Consider the following 6375-nt stretch of genomic DNA (forward strand, 5'->3'; position numbering starts at 1 on the left):
ACTAGCTTGCGGCTGGGTTTGTGTGCTAATAGTTAAGCGGCTAACGTTAATATGTGCCTCTGTCAAGTTAACATCTATGAAAACTGTTTAATGCTTCAATGTTGTTGAAACGGAAGCATCCTTTAAAAGTGTTGCTCAGTATCATGGATGTCAACTATGGCAGCGGCTGCCTGTCTGCAGAGGTGTTGTGTGAAGTTGGAGGAGGCAATGACTGCACTGTTGGTGTTGATACTGTTACAAATGAGTATTTAATCCAATTAATTTTCAGTACTGATTAGTGTATGAGTATCTTTTTTTTTTTTAACAATCCTACATATACCAAGGGGAAACGCCAGCTCCTCCATGCTACTTTTTTTTTTTTTTTTAACTGTACCATCAATTGGAACCAAGATTCAGCTTAACTCTAATTTTAAATAACCTGGAGTCATACGTTCTTGGCTGCTGGAGTGGCAAGACTGCTGTCTTAGTTATCTCGCATTAACATCAAACAGACTGATCGGGCTGTATTGTCGAGATAAAAAGACACTGCCCTCGCTATTTGTGAAGTGCGTTTCAGTTAACATGACACCTCTGCCAAAACTGCGGCATACTTCAATCTATCACCTCAGCGAAGTTCATTTGGTGTTATTTGGAGACAGTATGTTGGCCACCACCCCATATAATCAGGAGTCCATAACAGTGAGTTGTAATTATCTGTACCTATACAGTCCTCCCACACAGTCTATTCTGCTGGTGCTTACTGCGGCGGCTTGCCTGAATTGGGGGTATTTATACATGAAATTAAGGTGTAATTAAAATTGGTCTGGTGCTAAAGGGGCTGAAGGTGATTATGCTCATTTGCATAGTACACAGATTTCTTTTTTTAATGCTGCCTCCACAATTACGACTAGTTCTAACACATTTTAGACATCCATCATTTTTAATATTTCAACAAAACCCAAACTCGGGGATGATTAGAGAAAGTGTTTATGCGCGATAACATTTGCATTCTTAATGTATCTCCAGGGTAAGACGAAATGATTGACATGCCACCCATGTTAGTTAATGAAACAGACTTAATTCTAAATGTGCAGTGCTTATTTTCAAGGCATCTGGCAGATGTTTTTTTTTTTTCTCCTGAGTGAATTACCTCCACGGTGCTCAGGATCGGTTGGGAAACGTAAGCAAGGAAAGATTCTGGTGAGAATCTGATGAGAAATCACTGAAACTGGACGTCCAAAAATAAACATTAGTATTCAGCTCATTTTTCACAGGCACAACATTATCTAATTTGCTCCATTGGGCTTGTTTTGAAGCAAATGGGGGACTATTATATGGGCTGCAGACCAAGGAGAAACTCATTACTTCTCACATTATCACTGGAAATGCGTGGCGGAAAAAACTGAGCTCAGCCTGCTCGCAGGCTAAAGCCTTGGCATCTCGTCCAGGTTGTAAATGGACCCCTCTCGGCTGATCGCCATTGTGTCCAAAGCCATCCCTGATATTTGGTGAAGGGATGTCATGACTGCTCCAGCTGTCACAGGCACAGCTGTTCACTTTCCCCTTGAGTGAGCAGAGCTGCCTTGCCTGGCGGCTTGATGCCGCGTGTATGTATGGGCCAGTGTGAGTCCAAGCACAAGCATGTGGGGATACTGACAAGGTGCACTAGCAACACAGCTTATTCCAAGATACAGGAATATAAACAACTGTACACAAGTAAATAGGGAGCCACAAGCAAGCAGGCTGCAACTATGAAGAATTATTATCTACAGTATATAGGTAAGGCAGTGGGTTGAGGTGGTATGGTTCATAGGGCATGAACCTGGAGAATATGTTTTAATATTGTTCTATTTATTTTTCCTTTCACTAGTTTTTTTGGTTCGACTTTGGCACCAGACAACTGGTAGGTTTAGGTGAAACTAGTTTGGGTGATAATTAGAGGATAACTGCAGTAGGACCAACACTAAAGGATGATGTGTGAGTAGGGAGGCTGAGGAAGGGCTCATGTATAAGTTACAAAAGCTTTATCACAAAATGAATAATTAGCCCTCCCACTTAATCAAAGTGGGAGGAGCTATCAACTTGCTTCCGATTCTATAATAAGCTGGTTTCCTACCACAGCGCTCTCACGCTTCCTGGAAGGCCAATGCCTTTCATGCTCCTAACTCAGCTTTCCTTTGCTGTGACTCAATTCTGCTGCAGTAGTTGGCAGCTTGGCACCAATTAATTTGTTCTATTTGGGTTATATATTACTAATTACTAAAAATACATTTTGCCATAGTTAAATCCTTGCTGTGTGGATCTCTCTTCCCCTAAAAGAGGCAGGCATAACAAAACTTAAACTTAATATCAATTCTAATTTCATTGTTTAACGTTAGTAAAGTTGAATTAACTGACAATTTGCATTTAAGAAGAGATTGTTAATTTGAAGCGTCACCGTCATTTATTGTAAGCAATAGTCAGCCACATGTTTAGCGTCCATGAGACTGTCGATGAGTGGGCTTTTGCTTCTTGTGCACATCAGAAGGACCAGAGGAAAAAGCGCTTTGAGTAAATGTACTCACGCGTGATTGATGCTTCTCCCCTTTGGCCTGGGCGAGCATTATTTTATCATAACACTCTCCACAGCATGACTGTGTACCTCTTGAGGTCTAGGTGACTGAAGTGCAAAAAAGGGCCATATTGATTGCATACTGAAAGAGTCAGTTATGATGAATGGACACTTGCTAAATCAAATTCAGAGATTAATCGGCCAGCAGCAGTGTCATTAGGGCTTTGTGATGGGTGAATTAATACGGTGATTAAACGAGAGGTTGCTACTATGTTACCATGTCAGCTCTGACAAGCTGACCCAATATCAGCTGGCAATGCAGTAAAAGATACTTCATCATATGCACCTTTAGAGTGTGTCTGACCTTTGGCATTAACATTTATCATCTGGGGTTTTCCTAACGCTCGTCAGACGTTCTCATGAATAGAAACAGCTCATACACGGTTGGCAGTTCTTGGTTATGGATGTAATGAGAAAAAGGAATCCCAGCGCACTAAGAACACTGCCATTGTACGAGTTCCAACACAGCAGAATGTGAAAAGACTATGAACATTTTCTGCATCTATATTGGTGGAGCTAATAAAAGTATTCTTAGCTGGCAGGGAAAAGCAAATGCTGACAAAATCAGTGCACCCTACTGCCAAATCCACAAACACTAGCAAGCAGATTTTGGCTCATTTTCCAAGCAGGCAATACATTTACACACAAACATGTAGACACACACTCTTACACACAGAGACAAATCTGTGAAACACAGTGTCCCTGTGACCCTTATGCTCCATATGGTCAAGAAGAGGGCAGAGAAAATAAGCACACGGCTCTGTGGGTGATTGCAGCTTGGCAGTCAGCAAAGCCCTGAGGTTCGTGGTGTTGAAGCAACATAGCGATGGCTGGTACAACCCTTTTTTCCTTTGCAGTGCTCATGTCCTGCTTCATATAGTGTGGTATAATGTATAAACATGGCGCCTGAAGGGGCAGGAAAAACAAGAGTTTTTTCTTTTCTCTCCTTTTCTTTTTTTTTTTGGCCTGAAAATCAGCATTTAGCTGAACCTGATCTGCGCAGCTGTAAACATGGCAAACATAACCGCAGAGCATGCATGAATCATGTACAGTATATACACAGTGTGTTGCTATAAGCACAGAGCTCCCACAGGGCACCACATTGACTGGAAAATTATCCTGATGAGGAAGAATATTAGGTGAATGGCTCGTAATGAAAAAAGTGAAGATGTTTCATCAATGGGATTTACAAAGACGCAGTTCTGGCAGCATATGCACACTTTGCATTCACCCTGATATACATACATAGTCTAAGACACAAAAGTACTGGAGCCTAACCTTTGTTAAGTATTATGTTTTTTCTTCTTCTAAAGAAACCAGTGCAACATTCTCTTTGCTTGTGAATAACTGAATACAGTACTGTGCAAGTCCCAAGCCACCCTTCATTTCTTTATACTTTAGTAGGGAAATGGGAAATAGGTGCTGTGGCTCCATTGAAACATGTGCCAACATACATGGAAATGCAGTATATTAAACAAAAACAGAGTTTGCACAATTTTAACAAGTTTGAAAGTCAATATTTGGTATGACCACCTTTATTATATTTCACAGCCTGAACCCTCTTAGGCAATCTATCTTCTAATTTCTTTTAAGCAGTCTTCAGGAATAGTTCTCCAGGCTTCTTGACGGGCATTCAAAGCTCTTCTTTGGATGTTGCTGCCTTTTGTTTTGTTCTCTGTCAAGAGGCCAATCCATGACTGACAGTGTTTCATTGTGGGAGTTTTGTATACTGGTATGCTTTCACATTGCCAGTCTGTTTGGGATCATTGCCCATCAGACATTTTCAAAATCTGCAAATACCGCTCTGTGCTCACGAGTCCACCAATTTTGACAAGATCCCAACACCACTGGCTGAACTGAAGCCCCAAACCATGACAGAGCCTCCATTGTGTTTTACAGATGGCTGTAGATACTCACAGTTGCTCAATTATCCATGGTTATGACAATTTGACATAGCTCTCCCTGTTTTCCTTCCTTAAAAATAACTTCTTGACAGCCACCCTTCCACTGAGGCCATTTCTGAAGAGGCTTCAGCAAACAGTAGATGGATCAACTCTCAAGTCTTGTTCATCTGCTGTACATAGTTTTTTTTTTAGGGTTCTTGTCTTCTAATTTGAAATTGTATCTTTAGGAACAGTTTAAAATTGTTTGGTTTTTTTGTTTAAGCTGTCTGTTTTGCATAGACACAACACTGGTTCATCCCTTAAGTTAGGTGCCTTTGCTATTGCTGGATTATTTACAGGTTCATGTTATGTGGATTAGCAAACAAACAAGCAAAATATGAAGAAATGAGGGGTGGCTCCAGTCTTTTGTACAGTACTGTATCTGACCGAATAAAGCAGAGATTTGAAATCAGCCAACTCAGCTGCTGTCAAACTGTCAGACAGACTGCACGTCTATCTTTTTTTTGTCTTATTTAGAGGGAGGATGGTGGGAGCTCAAAGCACTCTCCATTATCTTTTGGGAAAAATATGTGCCATTCCCACTTTTGTCGAAATGCATGCAGCCGATAGCAAAAGCTTTTATGTCTTTATGTAATTTGTGCCACTGACAGTGCCCCAGAAATTTTACAGCATCACTGCTGAGTTTCACCAATGGAGACCATGCAGTGCACTTCTCGCAAACTACTTTAGCAAATGGGGTTTGCCCCAACAAAAAGATCAACGCCCGCATAACAAAAGTGCTGGATGACCTCTAGATGTTTTGATGTGTGAAATAATGCTATCGCTGTACAAAATTCATAGAGTGTGACTGGCCATTCACATGTGGCCATATCTTCCAAATGGTTTCTTAATTTGAGCAGACAGGTCCATCTTTGGGTCACCCACCAGTACAGTCCTGCATCTGTCCAGGAATAAAGCCGAAATCAATTTCCCCTGGTCTCTCTTTGAATGGCCTTTAGTGTTTGTGCCTGAGGGAGCACTTACTCCACTTCTGCTGACCTCTTTGTCCTTTCCCCTCAGAGCATATTGCTCGCATTGAAATGATAACTGCTTTTCAGTCTCTGGTCAAAACAATTGGGCGTACCATTCAAGAGCCCGATAGCTCTCAGCGCACTTAAGCACAGTTACCAGACAAATAAATTTTAGGTTAGTTATCAATATGGGCAAAGGGGTTGTCAGAAATCAGCACACTTCTTTTGACCTCTCTGCTGGTTGATCAACAGTATTCACCTCTCAAAGCTGATGGGGACAAATAACACACTACAGATAATGTGACGTTTTAATTTCTGCTCATAGTAAGGCTGCATCTGAATGATGTTTCCAATCAAGATCTTAGAATATGTTTTGAAATCAGAACTATGTCTGCTCCAATGCCTTTAATTCTGTTGAGCTTTGTATGTAACATGGAAAGAACAAATGGAAACAAATGCAATTGTTTTCAAACTTTTTATCATACGCGATTGTAATTCAATTACTGTACCACCAAGGAGGAATGGAATCTGTGGCAGAATGGCTCGTTACGACTCGCTGCTTTGGGTAATGGTGTTTTCTTTGCTCTGGAAATGAAATATAATATCATTAAATAGAGAGATGCCGAATGAAGTGTCGACAGATCCATCTTGGGTGCCTGCGCAATTTGTTTGTGGGTGCTGAGTGGCTCCCCAATGACAGATCCAGCTCATCATTGAAACATCCTGCTCATGGAAATCTGGGGATTTGACTCATCCGACATTTTAGAGATTTATGGGTGTGAATTTGTAGATGCAGGAACAAAAGAGGCAATTAAGTGAAAATCCCAAAGAATGCAGAAGAGTTTAGTGATTTTTTGTTGTTGTTTAGAAG

The sequence above is a fragment of the Archocentrus centrarchus genome, assembly GCF_007364275.1.
Source record: "Archocentrus centrarchus isolate MPI-CPG fArcCen1 chromosome 18 unlocalized genomic scaffold, fArcCen1 scaffold_23_ctg1, whole genome shotgun sequence".
Taxonomy (NCBI): Eukaryota; Metazoa; Chordata; class Actinopteri; order Cichliformes; family Cichlidae; genus Archocentrus; species Archocentrus centrarchus.